The sequence below is a fragment of the Syngnathus scovelli genome, unplaced genomic scaffold (assembly GCF_024217435.2).
Source record: "Syngnathus scovelli strain Florida unplaced genomic scaffold, RoL_Ssco_1.2 HiC_scaffold_70, whole genome shotgun sequence".
Taxonomy (NCBI): domain Eukaryota; kingdom Metazoa; phylum Chordata; class Actinopteri; order Syngnathiformes; family Syngnathidae; genus Syngnathus; species Syngnathus scovelli.
In genome coordinates this window covers 15,712-33,031 of record NW_026061653.1, presented here as the reverse complement: position 1 = coordinate 33,031, position 17,320 = coordinate 15,712, and the positions used below count along the sequence as shown (strand labels likewise).

At 62.3% G+C, this 17,320-nt stretch overlaps 1 long non-coding RNA gene across 1 annotated transcript; it reads left to right on the top strand.

Moving 5' to 3' along the window:
- The first annotated feature begins 3,783 nt into the window (after window positions 1-3,783).
- LOC125973078 (uncharacterized) lies at window positions 3,784-8,195 on the top strand. Its single transcript, XR_007482986.2, has 2 exons — window positions 3,784-7,211; window positions 7,295-8,195. It is a non-coding gene; the product is annotated as an uncharacterized lncRNA (long non-coding RNA).
- Window positions 8,196-17,320: the final 9,125 nt, after the last annotated feature.

Genomic DNA, 17,320 nt, shown 5'->3' with positions numbered 1-17,320 from the left:
ATCCGCTCGGCGGGGGCTATTTTCGGCCACTTGGCTCGTGCGCACGGCCTCCCGGATGTGCCGGGCGGGTGCGCGAGCTCGCCGGCCGCCGGAAGTCGAATGAGGCGCCGCGACCACCTCCGCGGTGCTTATAAACAGCCGATCCGCTCGGCGGGGGCTATTTTCGGCCACTTGGCTCGTGCGCACGGCCTCCCGGATGTGCCGGGCGGGTGCGCGAGCTCGCCGGCCGCTGGAAGTCGAATGAGGCGCCGCTACCACCTCCGCGGTGCTTATAAACAGCCGATCCGCTCGGCGGGGGCTATTTTCGGCCACTTGGCTCGTGCGCACGGCCTCCCGGATGTGCCGGGCGGGTGCGCGAGCTCGCCGGCCGCTGGAAGTCGAATGAGGCGCCGCGACCACCTCCGCGGTGCTTATAAACAGCCGATCCGCTCGGCGGGGGCTATTTTCGGCCACTTGGCTTGTGCGCACGGCCTCCCGGATGTGCCGGGCGGGTGCGCGAGCTTGCCGGCCGCTGGAAGTCGAATGAGGCGCCGCGACCACCTCCGCGGTGCTTATAAACAGCCGATCCGCTCGGCGGGGGCTATTTTCGGCCACTTGGCTCGTGCGCACGGCCTCCCGGATGTGCCGGGCGGGTGCGCGAGCTCGCCGGCCGCTGGAAGTCGAATGAGGCGCCGCGACCACCTCCGCGGTGCTTATAAACAGCCGATCCGCTCGGCGGGGGCTATTTTCGGCCACTTGGCTCGTGCGCACGGCCTCCCGGATGTGCCGGGCGGGTGCGCGAGCTCGCCGCCCGCCGGAAGTCGAATGAGGCGCCGCGACCACCTCCGCGGTGCTTATAAACAGCCGATCCGCTCGGCGGGGGCTATTTTCGGCCACTTGGCTCGTGCGCACGGCCTCCCGGATGTGCCGGGCGGGTGCGCGAGCTCGCCGGCCGCTGGAAGTCGAATGAGGCGCTGCGTCCACCTCCGCGGTGCTTATAAACAGCCGATCCGCTCGGCGGGGGCTATTTTCGGCCACTTGGCTCGTGCGCACGGGTTCCCGGATGTGCCGGGCGGGTGCGCGAGCTCGCCGGCCGCTGGAAGTCGAATGAGGCGCCGCGACCACCTCCGCGGTGCTTATAAACAGCCGATACGCTCGGCGGGGGCTATTTTCGGCCACTTGGCTCGTGCGCACGGCCTCCCGGATGTGCCGGGCGGGTGCGCGAGCTCGCCGGCCGCTGGAAGTCGAATGAGGCGCCGCGACCACCTCCGCGGTGCTTATAAACAGCCGATCCGCTCGGCGGGGGCTATTTTCGGCCACTTGGCTCGTGCGCACGGCCTCCCGGATGTGCCGGGCGGGTGCGCGAGCTCGCCGGCCGCTGGAAGTCGAATGAGGCGCCGCGACCACCTCCGCGGTGCTTATAAACAGCCGATCCGCTCGGCGGGGGCTATTTTCGGCCACTTGGCTCGTGCGCACGGCCTCCGGGATGTGCCGGGCGGGTGCGCGAGCTCGCCGGCCGCTGGAAGTCGAATGAGGCGCCGCGACCACCTCCGCGGTGCTTACAAACAGCCGATCCGCTCGGCGGGGGCTATTTTCGGCCACTTGGCTCGTGCGCACGGCCTCCCGGATGTGCCGGGCGGGTGCGCGAACTCGCCGGCCGCTGGAAGTCGAATGAGGCGCCGCGACCACCTCCGCGGTGCTTATAAACAGCCGATCCGCTCGGCGGGGGCTATTTTCGGCCACTTGGCTCGTGCGCACGGCCTCCCGGATGTGCCGGGCGGGTGCGCGAGCTCGCCGGCCGCTGGAAGTCGAATGAGGCGCCGCGACCACCTCCGCGGTGCTTATAAACAGCCGATCCGCTCGGCGGGGGCTTTTTTCGGCAACTTGGCTCGTGCGCACGGCCTCCCGGATGTGCCGGGCGGGTGCGCGAGCTCGCCGGCCGCTGGAAGTCGAATGAGGCGCCCGACCACCTCCGCGGTGCTTATAAACAGCCGATCCGCTCGGCGGGGGCTATTTTCGGCCACTTGGCTCGTGCGCACGGCCTCCCGGATGTGCCGGGCGGGTGCGCGAGCTCGCCGGCCGCTGGAAGTCGAATGAGGCGCCGCGACCACCTCCGCGGTGCTTATAAACAGCCGATCCGCTCGGCGGGGGCCATTTTCGGCCACTTGGCTCGTGCGCACGGCCTCCCGGATGTGCCGGGCGGGTGCGCGAGCTCGCCGGCCGCTGGAAGTCGAATGAGGCGCCGCGACCACCTCCGCGGTGCTTATAAACAGCCGATCCGCTCGGCGGGGGCTATTTTCGGCCACTTGGCTCGTGCACACGGCCTCCCGGATGTGCCGGGCGGGTGCGCGAGCTCGCCGGCCGCTGGAAGTCGAATGAGGCGCCGCGACCACCTCCGCGGTGCTTATAAACAGCCGATCCGCTCGGCGGGGGCTATTTTCGGCCACTTGGCTCGTGCGCACGGCCTCCCGGATGTTCCGGGCGGGTGCGCGAGCTCGCCGGCCGCTGGAAGTCGAATGAGGCGCCGCGTCCACCTCCGCGGTGCTTATAAACAGCCGATCCGCTCGGCGGGGGCTATTTTCGGCCACTTGGCTCGTGCGCACGGCCTCCCGGATGTGCCGGGCGGGTGCGCGATCTCGCCGGCCGCTGGAAGTCGAATGAGGCGCCGCGACCACCTCCGCAGTGCTTATAAACAGCCGATCCACTCGGCGGGGGCTATTTTCGGCCACTTGGCTCGTGCGCACGGCCTCCCGGATGTGCCGGGCGGGTGCGCGAGCTCGCCGGCCGCTGGAAGTCGAATGAGGCGCCGCGACCACCTCCGCGGTGCTTATAAACAGCCGATCCGCTCGGCGGGGGCTATTTTCGGCCACTTGGCTCGTGCGCACGGCCTCCCGGATGTGCCGGGCGGGTGCGCGAGCTCGCCGGCCGCTGGAAGTCGAATGAGGCGCCGCGACCACCTCCGCGGTGCTTATAAACGGCCGATCCGCTCGGCGGGGGCTATTTTCGGCCACTTGGCTCGTGCGCACGGCCTCCCGGATGTTCCGGGCGGGTGCGCGAGCTCGCCGGCCGCTGGAAGTCGAATGAGGCGCCGCGTCCACCTCCGCGGTGCTTATAAACAGCCGATCCGCTCGGCGGGGGCTATTTTCGGCCACTTGGCTCGTGCGCACGGCCTCCCGGATGTGCCGGGCGGGTGCGCGATCTCGCCGGCCGCTGGAAGTCGAATGAGGCGCCGCGACCACCTCCGCAGTGCTTATAAACAGCCGATCCACTCGGCGGGGGCTATTTTCGGCCACTTGGCTCGTGCGCACGGCCTCCCGGATGTGCCGGGCGGGTGCGCGAGCTCGCCGGCCGCTGGAAGTCGAATGAGGCGCCGCGACCACCTCCGCGGTGCTTATAAACAGCCGATCCGCTCGGCGGGGGCTATTTTCGGCCACTTGGCTCGTGCGCACGGCCTCCCGGATGTGCCGGGCGGGTGCGCGAGCTCGCCGGCCGCTGGAAGTCGAAAGAGGCGCCGCGACCACCTCCGCGGTGCTTATAAACAGCCGATCCGCTCGGCGGGGGCTATTTTCGGCCACTTGGCTCGTGCGCACGGCCTCCCGGATGTGCCGGGCGGGTGCGCGAGCTCGCCGGCCGCTGGAAGTCGAATGAGGCGCCGCGACCACCTCCGCGGTGCTTATAAACAGCCGATCCGCTCGGCGGGGGCTATTTTCGGCCACTTGGCTCGTGCGCACGGCCTCCCGGATGTGCCGGGCGGGTGCGCGAGCTCGCCGGCCGCTGGAAGTCGAATGAGGCGCCGCGACTGTTAGGGTTTTCAGGTTAGTTTGATCCTATGATTATGTTGGAATGTAGACTGTAATGATTAAATCAATCCTGTCTTGCCCTCACAATGTAATGATTAAATCAATCACGTCTGGCCCTCACAATGTAATAATTAAATCAATCACGTCTGGCCCTCACAATGCAGAGTCTGTTTCCCACAATAGTGTAAAACACCCCCTGCTCTGATCTTATCAGAGGCCGGGGGTTCACCAAACCTGTCCACTCCCACCCCCACTCTGTTCTTCCTAATAAATATGCCCTTGCAGGGAGGAGACTTTTAGACTTCATTCGATAATCGCTGTTCAGACAGCGACGAATGGACTCTCCACCTGCAGGTGTCTAAAAGAACTTGCTTGTCTCTTGTTTGGTTCTTGCAAAATAAGTTGGAGTGAGCAAATCTCTAACATTTTGGTGCCGAAACCCGGGACCCTCATACCCATCATCTGGCTGACGGAGGACGACGCGCTGTACACCGTCGACGGGCCAGCGTCCATTAGCCGGACCTGGTAAAGAAAGACCTGGGAAGGAAATTCTTCGCTGGGCCAGCATCTTAGGTCTGCCTTCGTCTGACAGAGGTGGATTGACGGGACCCGGCAGTGCAACGAACCAGGGGACAAGTAAGTTCTTGAAATTGTGTTGTGTTGTTAAACGCGTAACACATAGAGGTGCACGGGAGATAGCTTGGGTTCAAGTCCCAGTGGAAGAAACAGGCTAAGAAAGGCAGAGCTTCTTTTTCGTTCATCGAAGAAGTGTGTAGACTCTTCTTTGTCTGTTTTTCCGAGCTGAGGGATCTGGCTTGGGTTAAAGTCCCAGTGGAAGGAACGTGCTAAGAAACACGGAGCTTCTTTTTTGTTAATCAAAGAAGGGCGTAGATTTTTCTTTGTATGTTTTTCCAAGCCAAAGAATAGCTTGGGTTCAAGTCCCAGTGGAAGAAACGGGCTAAGAAAAACAGAGCTTCTTTTTCTTAATTGAAGAAGGGCGTAGATTTTTTCTTTTGTCCGTTTTTCCAAAGCTGTTTGGGAGGGTTTTACACCCATCCCTGGATAGGCCTAAAAAAGCGCTGGAGTTTGTGTGATTGAGTGTGTGACTGGTAGGATAAATTGACTAAGAAACAGTTCTAGCATTGATCCACGGCAATAATACAGGCTAGTAATTTGTTGAAAGGTCAATTTAAACCTGCATTGAGGATCCTCAAAGCAATAGTTAAATAAATAAATAAGTAATAATAGTAATAATAATAATAATAATATTTTTGAGACAAAGAGATTGTATAACCTAAAACTACTAGAATTAATATGGGAAATAAAAACGGTAAATCTCTTGCTCTGCTCTTCTTTAAAACGAGAAGTTCATGGCAAGTAGATTTCTTAATTGTATGCAATATATGCCGAAGTGGAAGAAAAAGTATGGAGTAGAAAGGAAGTTGAGAGTTCAAGTGGTAAAGAAATGCAACTTGCTTCTAGAAGATAAATAAATAAAATTAGAATGTGCTGTCCTCGTGTGCATGGGAGGGACCAGCTCATGATCGACCACAGGAAATGGCCAGCCTGTGACGAATCATTGGTGCTGGGAACTACCTTTTGCGTGCGAGAGCTGTGCATGTGTGTGCGTATATGTTAAAATGATGAACATTGGCTAAAGTTTTAGTATAAAAAAAATTGCTAGACTGTGGTCTATCCAATTTGCACCGCAGAACAGAAATGATTTTGAAAGATAAAAATGAGAGGAAAAAGAGAGAAATCTGTTTGCAAGCAGAAACTAATCCACACTAGTGCATGTTAAGTGTCGAGCCCACATGAGAAATTCGAAGAAAAAAAAAAAAAAATGACAGAACATGCTTTCAGGAATTGGAAGAAGCTAAATTGTGAATTTAAGATTTTGCAATGCTACATTTAATAGGAATAATTGATTGGTTGTGTTATAAGATTATGCAAAATTCTAATTGCAAGCTAAATCTGAGCGATTGAGTTCTTCAAATTTAAAAACAAAGAAAAATTCAGATTAATTTGCCAATTGTTTGTTTTAGTTGAGTTTTTTTTTAATTGGTGGATTGTTCTACCAGGAAACCTGAGTTGAAAGTGATATATGAGTGTTGTGTGGTGAGCTTGGATGAATTGGGACCGATGTGATAGGAAGACTCCTTTTTGGAGACTGTGTGAGATACATATGATGAGCATTGATGAATGATTGCCTGAATGAAAGGTTGAATGGTTGAAGTCGTTGGCGACTACTATGGAAAATTAGAGCGACTTTGATGAAAGAGTGATTTTGAGCAGGTTGAATGTTAGAAAGAAACACGTAGCTTTTGGATTGATAATTAACTAGAAAAAAAATGGAGAACCAGTAACACATGTAGAAGATGTGTGAACTGAGAAATTAAGAAGCGTTTTGGAAAGAAAGTCAAACTAAATGATGATGAAATCATATGTAGTACTACAAAACTTTACTACATATGGATTCTCTAAATCATACAATTGAGTAAAATAAAACATACGTTTTGATTTGTATTCAAATTTCTAAGATTCTTGTGATAAACAATGAGAAAACGATTGAAAAGTAACTAAAGAAACTACAACAAAGGGAAAATGTCTAATCATTTGCTAGCTGAGTCGCTCCCCATTCGGGGAGGCCATCCATTTACTTGCTAAGCTAGTTGTCAAAACAGGGGCAAGATTAGAGAATGGCATCTATAAATGACCTACCCTACCAAAGAACCGATGCAAATGGGCTGCAATATTGAGCCATGGTGCGCGTCACATGGCTCAAGAGGAGGGATAGTGGGGCAGGTCAGTCAGCTTTATACAACATATGGATTTGATTCATATTCAAAACATTTTCAAAACAAAACAAACATTTTTTTTTTTTTTTGTAGAGCTTGTTTCAAAAAAAAAAAAAAAAAAACCTCCTATTTGCCAGTTAAATGGGCACTACAATTGACTACGAGAGTTGCAAGCAACAGATGAAGAGCAGTCCTGGGCAGATTATCTAATCAGGACGCTCAAACTGAAAGATGTGTCCAATGCAAATTTACTGCCGCCTGATCTCTCCCCCTCACAGGTGGACAACCCTCAGGTTCACTGTGAGAGCTCACACACAGGAGGCGTGCTATGTGTGTTCGAAACTCCCGCCTTCCTCCACGCAAGTTCGCTTGGAGGCCAGAGCAATGAATGTCACTGAAGCGAAACACGGTGCCTATGATGAACACTTCTGGGCAAATCTCAATGTGACTGTTAAAGGACGAACAATACCACAAGTGGCCTACACAGAGAGACCAGCTGGAGTGAATTACACATGTTACATCCAAGGTAACAAGACCCACGTCTGCATTAACGACGACTGCTCTCCAGGAGGAAACTGGATGGGAGCTCTGGACATCACCGATGAGTGTCAAGATAAGAGAGCCATTTCAGGTGGTGAGGGCTCTCCAACCAACATGGCTACACCATCAAACGGAGCATACTTCATACAGAATGGCTGGTGGCTTTGTGGTCACAAGGTTTATCCGATGCTGCCCGCCAACTGGACAGGAGTGTGTGCACCAGTGTGGGTGACAGACCACACCTACAGGATATGACATCATCAGCTGACAGGAGCACACAACTCTTCTGGACTCGACGCAGAGCAGTTGCAACCTTTGACCCTCATGACCCTGTCTGGGGTGCGAACGTTCCAGATGACCATAAAGTATGGTCCGTCGGAGACAAAGTTGTCCTTGCGCTCTTCCCTCAGATGTACTGTTTCTGTGTTTTTCTTTTTGTTTTTATTGATAGCATTCTGGTCGCCTGTGGCACAGGGGCCGTGTAAGAATTTTCCTGCTAATAACATCTGGCCAGCAGGTTTTTCGCTTACACAATAAGTTTGATCTGGGGTATTGAGGTAATGCCTCATCTTCACTGGAAAGTGTTGCTATCATTGTTTGTTGTTTTTATTTTTACCATTCTACTTTCTTCATTATACGTATATATGTTTTTTTTCTTGCTTATCGTTGTTGTTTGGGGTGGCATAATCATATGATAAATCAGGAGGGAGATGTTAGGGTTTTCAGGTTAGTTTGATCCTATGATTATGTTGGAATGTAGACTGTAATGATTAAATCAATCCTGTCTTGCCCTCACAATGTAATGATTAAATCAATCACGTCTGGCCCTCACAATGTAATAATTAAATCAATCACGTCTGGCCCTCACAATGCAGAGTCTGTTTCCCACAATAGTGTAAAACACCCCCTGCTCTGATCTTATCAGAGGCCGGGGGTTCACCAAACCTGTCCACTCCCACCCCCACTCTGTTCTTCCTAATAAATATGCCCTTGCAGGGAGGAGACTTTTAGACTTCATTCGATAATCGCTGTTCAGACAGCGACGAATGGACTCTCCACCTGCAGGTGTCTAAAAGAACTTGCTTGTCTCTTGTTTGGTTCTTGCAAAATAAGTTGGAGTGAGCAAATCTCTAACAGCGACCACCTCCGCGGTGCTTATAAACAGCCGATCCGCTCGGCGGGGGCTATTTTCGGCCACTTGGCTCGTGCGCACGGCCTCCCGGATGTTCCGGGCGGGTGCGCGAGCTCGCCGGCCGCTGGAAGTCGAATGAGGCGCCGCGTCCACCTCCGCGGTGCTTATAAACAGCCGATCCGCTCGGCGGGGGCTATTTTCGGCCACTTGGCTCGTGCGCACGGCCTCCCGGATGTGCCGGGCGGGTGCGCGAGCTCGCCGGCCGCTGGAAGTCGAATGAGGCGCCGCGACCACCTCCGCGGTGCTTATAAACAGCCGATCCGCTCGGCGGGGGCTATTTTCGGCCACTTGGCTCGTGCGCACGGCCTCCCGGATGTGCTGGGCGGGTGCGCGAGCTCGCCGCCCGCCGGAAGTCGAATGAGGCGCCGCGACCACCTCCGCGGTGCTTATAAACAGCCGATCCGGTCGGCGGGGGCTATTTTCGGCCACTTGGCTCGTGCGCACGGCCTCCCGGATGTGCCGGGCGGGTGCGCGAGCTCGCCGGCCGCTTGAAGTCGAATGAGGCGCCGCGACCACCTCCGCGGTGCTTATAAACTGCCGATCCGCTCGGCGGGGGCTATTTTCGGCCACTTGGCTCGTGCGCACGGCCTCCCGGATGTGCCGGGCGGGTGCGCGAGCTCGCCGGCCGCTGGAAGTCGAATGAGGCGCCGCGACCACCTCCGCGGTGCTTATAAACAGCCGATCCGCTCGGCGGGGGCTATTTTCGGCCACTTGGCTCGTGCGCACGGCCTCCCGGATGTGCCGGGCGGGTGCGCGAGCTCGCCGGCCGCTGGAAGTCGAATGAGGCGCCGCTACCACCTCCGCGGTGCTTATAAACAGCCGATCCGCTCGGCGGGGGCTATTTTCGGCCACTTGGCTCGTGTGCACGGCCTCCCGGATGTGCCGGGCGGGTGCGCGAGCTCGCCGGCCGCTGGAAGTCGAATGAGGCGCCGCGACCACCTCCGCGGTGCTTATAAACAGCCGATCCGCTCGGCGGGGGCTATTTTCGGCCACTTGGCTCGTGCGCACGGCCTCCCGGATGTGCCGGGCGGGTGCGCGAGCTCGCCGGCCGCTGGAAGTCGAATGAGGCGCCGCGACCACCTCCGCGGTGCTTATAAACAGCCGATCCGCTCGGCGGGGGCTATTTTCGGCAACTTGGCTCGTGCGCACGGCCTCCCGGATGTGCCGGGCGGGTGCGCGAGCTCGCCGGCCGCTGGAAGTCGAATGAGGCGCCCGACCACCTCCGCGGTGCTTATAAACAGCCGATCCGCTCGGCGGGGGCTATTTTCGGCCACTTGGTTCGTGCGCACGGCCTCCCGGATGTGCCGGGCGGGTGCGCGAGCTCGCCGGCCGCTGGAAGTCGAATGAGGCGCCGCGACCACCTCCGCGGTGCTTATAAACAGCCGATCCGCTCGGCGGGGGCTATTTTCGGCCACTTGGCTCGTGCGCACGGCCTCCCGGATGTGCCGGGCGGGTGCGCGATCTCGCCGGCCGCTGGAAGTCGAATGAGGCGCCGCGACCACCTCCGCGGTGCTTATAAACAGCCGATCCGCTCGGCGGGGGCTATTTTCGGCCACTTGGCTTGTGCGCACGGCCTCCCGGATGTGCCGGGCGGGTGCGCGAGCTTGCCGGCCGCTGGAAGTCGAATGAGGCGCCGCGACCACCTCCGCGGTGCTTATAAACAGCCGATCCGCTCGGCGGGGGCTATTTCCGGCCACTTGGCTCGTGCGCACGGCCTCCCGGATGTGCCGGGCGGGTGCGCGAGCTCGCCGCCCGCCGGAAGTCGAATGAGGCGCCGCGACCACCTCCGCGGTGCTTATAAACAGCCGATCCGCTCGGCGGGGGCTATTTTCGGCCACTTGGCTCGTGCGCACGGCCTCCCGGATGTGCCGGGCGGGTGCGCGATCTCGCCGGCCGCCGGAAGTCGAATGAGGCGCCGCGACCACCTCCGCGGTGCTTATAAACAGCCGATCCGCTCGGCGGGGGCTATTTTCGGCCACTTGGCTTGTGCGCACGGCCTCCCGGATGTGCCGGGCGGGTGCGCGAGCTCGCCGGCCGCTGGAAGTCGAATGAGGCGCCGCGACCACCTCCACGGTGCTTATAAACAGCCGATCCGCTCGGCGGGGGCTATTTTCGGCCATTTGGCTCGTGCGCACGGCCTCCCGGATGTTCCGGGCGGGTGCGCGAGCTCGCCGGCCGCTGGAAGTCGAATGAGGCGCCGCGTCCACCTCCGCGGTGCTTATAAACAGCCGATCCGCTCGGCGGGGGCTATTTTCGGCCACTTGGCTCGTGCGCACGGCCTCCCGGATGTGCCGGGCGGGTGCGCGATCTCGCCGGCCGCTTGAAGTCGAATGAGGCGCCGCGACCACCTCCGCGGTGCTTATAAACAGCCGATCCGCTCGGCGGGGGCTTTTTTCGGCCACTTGGCTCGTGCGCACGGCCTCCCGGATGTGCCGGGCGGGTGCGCAAGCTCGCCGCCCGCCGGAAGTCGAATGAGGCGCCGCGACCACCTCCGCGGTGCTTATAAACAGCCGATCCGCTCGGCGGGGGCTATTTTCGGCCACTTGGCTCGTGCGCACGGCCTCCCGGTTGTGCCGGGCGGGTGCGCGATCTCGCCGGCCGCTGGAAGTCGAATGAGGCGCCGCGACCACCTCCGCGGTGCTTATAAACAGCCGATCCGCTCGGCGGGGGCTATTTTCGGCCACTTGGCTCGTGCGCACGGCCTCCCGGATGTGCCGGGCGGGTGTGCGAGCTCGCCGGCCGCTGGAAGTCGAATGAGGCGCCGCGACCACCTCCGCGGTGCTTATAAACCGCCGATCCGCTCGGCGGGGGCTATTTTCGGCCACTTGGCTCGTGCGCACGGCCTCCCGGATGTGCCGGGCGGGTGCACGAGCTCGCCGGCCGCTTGAAGTCGAATGAGGCGCCGCGACCACCTCCGCGGTGCTTATAAACAGCCGATCCGCTCGGCGGGGGCTATTTTCGGCCACTTGGCTCGTGCGCACGGCCTCCCGGATGTGCCGGGCGGGTGCGCGAGCTCGCCGGCCGCTGGAAGTCGAATGAGGCGCCGCGACCACCTCCGCGGTGCTTATAAACAGCCGATCCGGTCGGCGGGGGCTATTTTCGGCCACTTGGCTCGTGCGCACGGCCTCCCGGATGTGCCGGGCGGGTGCGCGAGCTCGCCGCCCGCCGGAAGTCGAATGAGGCGCCGCGACCACTTCTGCGGTGCTTATAAACAGCCGATCCGCTCGGCGGGGGCTATTTTCGGCCACTTGGCTCGTGCGCACGGCCTCCCGGATGTGCCGGGCGGGTGCGCGAGCTCGCCGACCGCTGGAAGTCGAATGAGGCGCCGCGACCACCTCCGCGGTGCTTATAAACAGCCGATCCGGTCGGCGGGGGCTATTTTCGGCCACTTGGCTCGTGCGCACGGCCTCCCGGATGTGCCGGGCGGGTGCGCGAGCTCGCCGGCCGCTTGAAGTCGAATGAGGCCCCGCGACCACCTCCGCGGTGCTTATAAAATGCCGATCCGCTCGGCGGGGGCTATTTTCGGCCAATTGGCTCGTGCGCACGGCCTCCCGGATGTGCCGAGCGGGTGCGCGAGCTCGCCGGCCGCTGGAAGTCGAATGAGGCGCCGCGACCACCTCCGCGGTGCTTATAAACAGCCGATCCGCTCGGCGGGGGCTATTTTCGGCCACTTGGCTCGTGCGCACGGCCTCCCGGATGTGCCGGGCGGGTGCGCGAGCTCGCCGGCCGCTGGAAGTCGAATGAGGCGCCGCGACCACCTCCGCGGTGCTTATAAACAGCCGATCTGCTCGGCGGGGGCTATTTTCGGCCACTTGGCTCGTGCGCACGGCCTCCCGGAGTTGCCGGGCGGGTGCGCGAGCTCGCCGGCCGCTGGAAGTCGAATGAGGCGCCGCGACCACCTCCGCAGTGCTTACAAACAGCCGATCCGCTCGGCGGGGGCTATTTTCGTCCACTTGGCTCGTGCGCACGGCCTCCCGGATGTGCCGGGCGGGTGCGCGAGCTCGCCGCCCGCCGGAAGTCGAATGAGGCGCCGCGACCACTTCTGCGGTGCTTATAAACAGCCGATCCGCTCGGCGGGGGCTATTTTCGGCCACTTGGCTCGTGCGCACGGCCTCCCGGATGTGCCGGGCGGGTGCGCGAGCTCGCCGACCGCTGGAAGTCGAATGAGGCGCCGCGACCACCTCCGCGGTGCTTATAAACAGCCGATCCGGTCGGCGGGGGCTATTTTCGGCCACTTGGCTCGTGCGCACGGCCTCCCGGATGTGCCGGGCGGGTGCGCGAGCTCGCCGGCCGCTTGAAGTCGAATGAGGCCCCGCGACCACCTCCGCGGTGCTTATAAAATGCCGATCCGCTCGGCGGGGGCTATTTTCGGCCACTTGGCTCGTGCGCACGGCCTCCCGGATGTGCCGGGCGGGTGCGCAAGCTCGCCGGCCGCTTGAAGTCGAATGAGGCGCCGCGACCACCTCCGCGGTGCTTATAAACAGCCGATCCGCTCGGCGGGGGCTATTTTCGGCCACTTGGCTCGTGCGCACGGCCTCCCGGATGTGCCGGGCGGGTGCGCGAGCTCGCCGGCCGCTGGAAGTCGAATGAGGCGCCGCGACCACCTCCGCGGTGCTTATAAACAGCCGATCCGCTCGGCGGGGGCTATTTTCGGCCACTTGGCTCGTGCGCACGGCCTCCCGGATGTGCCGGGCGGGTGCGCGATCTCGCCGGCCGCTGGAAGTCGAATGAGGCGCCGCGACCACCTCCGCGGTGCTTATAAACAGCCGATCCGCTCGGCGGGGGCTATTTTCGGCCACTTGGCTTGTGCGCACGGCCTCCCGGATGTGCCGGGCGGGTGCGCGAGCTTGCCGGCCGCTGGAAGTCGAATGAGGCGCCGCGACCACCTCCGCGGTGCTTATAAACAGCCGATCCGCTCGGCGGGGGCTATTTCCGGCCACTTGGCTCGTGCGCACGGCCTCCCGGATGTGCCGGGCGGGTGCGCGAGCTCGCCGCCCGCCGGAAGTCGAATGAGGCGCCGCGACCACCTCCGCGGTGCTTATAAACAGCCGATCCGCTCGGCGGGGGCTATTTTCGGCCACTTGGCTCGTGCGCACGGCCTCCCGGATGTGCCGGGCGGGTGCGCGATCTCGCCGGCCGCCGGAAGTCGAATGAGGCGCCGCGACCACCTCCGCGGTGCTTATAAACAGCCGATCCGCTCGGCGGGGGCTATTTTCGGCCACTTGGCTTGTGCGCACGGCCTCCCGGATGTGCCGGGCGGGTGCGCGAGCTCGCCGGCCGCTGGAAGTCGAATGAGGCGCCGCGACCACCTCCACGGTGCTTATAAACAGCCGATCCGCTCGGCGGGGGCTATTTTCGGCCATTTGGCTCGTGCGCACGGCCTCCCGGATGTTCCGGGCGGGTGCGCGAGCTCGCCGGCCGCTGGAAGTCGAATGAGGCGCCGCGTCCACCTCCGCGGTGCTTATAAACAGCCGATCCGCTCGGCGGGGGCTATTTTCGGCCACTTGGCTCGTGCGCACGGCCTCCCGGATGTGCCGGGCGGGTGCGCGATCTCGCCGGCCGCTTGAAGTCGAATGAGGCGCCGCGACCACCTCCGCGGTGCTTATAAACAGCCGATCCGCTCGGCGGGGGCTTTTTTCGGCCACTTGGCTCGTGCGCACGGCCTCCCGGATGTGCCGGGCGGGTGCGCAAGCTCGCCGCCCGCCGGAAGTCGAATGAGGCGCCGCGACCACCTCCGCGGTGCTTATAAACAGCCGATCCGCTCGGCGGGGGCTATTTTCGGCCACTTGGCTCGTGCGCACGGCCTCCCGGTTGTGCCGGGCGGGTGCGCGATCTCGCCGGCCGCTGGAAGTCGAATGAGGCGCCGCGACCACCTCCGCGGTGCTTATAAACAGCCGATCCGCTCGGCGGGGGCTATTTTCGGCCACTTGGCTCGTGCGCACGGCCTCCCGGATGTGCCGGGCGGGTGTGCGAGCTCGCCGGCCGCTGGAAGTCGAATGAGGCGCCGCGACCACCTCCGCGGTGCTTATAAACCGCCGATCCGCTCGGCGGGGGCTATTTTCGGCCACTTGGCTCGTGCGCACGGCCTCCCGGATGTGCCGGGCGGGTGCACGAGCTCGCCGGCCGCTTGAAGTCGAATGAGGCGCCGCGACCACCTCCGCGGTGCTTATAAACAGCCGATCCGCTCGGCGGGGGCTATTTTCGGCCACTTGGCTCGTGCGCACGGCCTCCCGGATGTGCCGGGCGGGTGCGCGAGCTCGCCGGCCGCTGGAAGTCGAATGAGGCGCCGCGACCACCTCCGCGGTGCTTATAAACAGCCGATCCGGTCGGCGGGGGCTATTTTCGGCCACTTGGCTCGTGCGCACGGCCTCCCGGATGTGCCGGGCGGGTGCGCGAGCTCGCCGCCCGCCGGAAGTCGAATGAGGCGCCGCGACCACTTCTGCGGTGCTTATAAACAGCCGATCCGCTCGGCGGGGGCTATTTTCGGCCACTTGGCTCGTGCGCACGGCCTCCCGGATGTGCCGGGCGGGTGCGCGAGCTCGCCGACCGCTGGAAGTCGAATGAGGCGCCGCGACCACCTCCGCGGTGCTTATAAACAGCCGATCCGGTCGGCGGGGGCTATTTTCGGCCACTTGGCTCGTGCGCACGGCCTCCCGGATGTGCCGGGCGGGTGCGCGAGCTCGCCGGCCGCTTGAAGTCGAATGAGGCCCCGCGACCACCTCCGCGGTGCTTATAAAATGCCGATCCGCTCGGCGGGGGCTATTTTCGGCCAATTGGCTCGTGCGCACGGCCTCCCGGATGTGCCGAGCGGGTGCGCGAGCTCGCCGGCCGCTGGAAGTCGAATGAGGCGCCGCGACCACCTCCGCGGTGCTTATAAACAGCCGATCCGCTCGGCGGGGGCTATTTTCGGCCACTTGGCTCGTGCGCACGGCCTCCCGGATGTGCCGGGCGGGTGCGCGAGCTCGCCGGCCGCTGGAAGTCGAATGAGGCGCCGCGACCACCTCCGCGGTGCTTATAAACAGCCGATCTGCTCGGCGGGGGCTATTTTCGGCCACTTGGCTCGTGCGCACGGCCTCCCGGAGTTGCCGGGCGGGTGCGCGAGCTCGCCGGCCGCTGGAAGTCGAATGAGGCGCCGCGACCACCTCCGCAGTGCTTACAAACAGCCGATCCGCTCGGCGGGGGCTATTTTCGTCCACTTGGCTCGTGCGCACGGCCTCCCGGATGTGCCGGGCGGGTGCGCGAGCTCGCCGCCCGCCGGAAGTCGAATGAGGCGCCGCGACCACTTCTGCGGTGCTTATAAACAGCCGATCCGCTCGGCGGGGGCTATTTTCGGCCACTTGGCTCGTGCGCACGGCCTCCCGGATGTGCCGGGCGGGTGCGCGAGCTCGCCGACCGCTGGAAGTCGAATGAGGCGCCGCGACCACCTCCGCGGTGCTTATAAACAGCCGATCCGGTCGGCGGGGGCTATTTTCGGCCACTTGGCTCGTGCGCACGGCCTCCCGGATGTGCCGGGCGGGTGCGCGAGCTCGCCGGCCGCTTGAAGTCGAATGAGGCCCCGCGACCACCTCCGCGGTGCTTATAAAATGCCGATCCGCTCGGCGGGGGCTATTTTCGGCCACTTGGCTCGTGCGCACGGCCTCCCGGATGTGCCGGGCGGGTGCGCAAGCTCGCCGGCCGCTTGAAGTCGAATGAGGCGCCGCGACCACCTCCGCGGTGCTTATAAACAGCCGATCCGCTCGGCGGGGGCTATTTTCGGCCACTTGGCTCGTGCGCACGGCCTCCCGGATGTGCCGGGCGGGTGCGCGAGCTCGCCGGCCGCTGGAAGTCGAATGAGGCGCCGCGACCACCTCCGCGGTGCTTATAAACAGCCGATCCGCTCGGCGGGGGCTATTTTCGGCCACTTGGCTCGTGCGCACGGCCTCCCGGATGTGCCGGGCGGGTGCGCGATCTCGCCGGCCGCTGGAAGTCGAATGAGGCGCCGCGACCACCTCCGCGGTGCTTATAAACAGCCGATCCGCTCGGCGGGGGCTATTTTCGGCCACTTGGCTTGTGCGCACGGCCTCCCGGATGTGCCGGGCGGGTGCGCGAGCTCGCAGGCCGCTAGAAGTCGAATGAGGCGCCGCGACCACCTCCGCGGTGCTTATAAACAGCCGATCCGCTCGGCGGGGGCTATTTTCGGCCACTTGGCTCGTGCGCACGGCCTCCCGGATGTTCCGGGCGGGTGCGCGAGCTCGCCGGCCGCTGGAAGTCGAATGAGGCGCCGCGTCCACCTCCGTGGTGCTTATAAACAGCCGATCCGCTCGGCGGGGGCTATTTTCGGCCACTTGGCTCGTGCGCACGGCCTCCCGGATGTGCCGGGCGGGTGCGCGAGCTCGCCGGCCGCTGGAAGTCGAATGAGGCGCCGCGACCACCTCCGCGGTGCTTATAAACAGCCGATCCGCTCGGCGGGGGCTATTTTCGGCCACTTGGCTCGTGCGCACGGCCTCCCGGATGTGCCGGGCGGGTGCGCGAGCTCGCCGGCCGCTGGAAGTCGAATGAGGCGCCGCGACCACCTCCGCAGTGCTTACAAACAGCCGATCCGCTCGGCGGGGGCTATTTTCGTCCACTTGGCTCGTGCGCACGGCCTCCCGGATGTGCCGGGCGGGTGCGCGAGCTCGCCGGCCGCTGGAAGTCGAATGAGGCGCCGCGACCACCTCCGCGGTGCTTATAAACTGCCGATCCGCTCGGCGGGGGCTATTTTCGGCCACTTGGCTCGTGCGCACGGCCTCCCGGATGTGCCGGGCGGGTGCGCGATCTCGCCGGCCGCTGGAAGTCGAATGAGGCGCCGCGACCACCTCCGCGGTGCTTATAAACAGCCGATCCGCTCGGCGGGGGCTATTTTCGGCCACTTGGCTTGTGCGCACGGCCTCCCGGATGTGCCGGGCGGGTGCGCGAGCTCGCCGGCCGCTGGAAGTCGAATGAGGCGCCGCGACCACCTCCGCGGTGCTTATAAACAGCCGATCCGCTCGGCG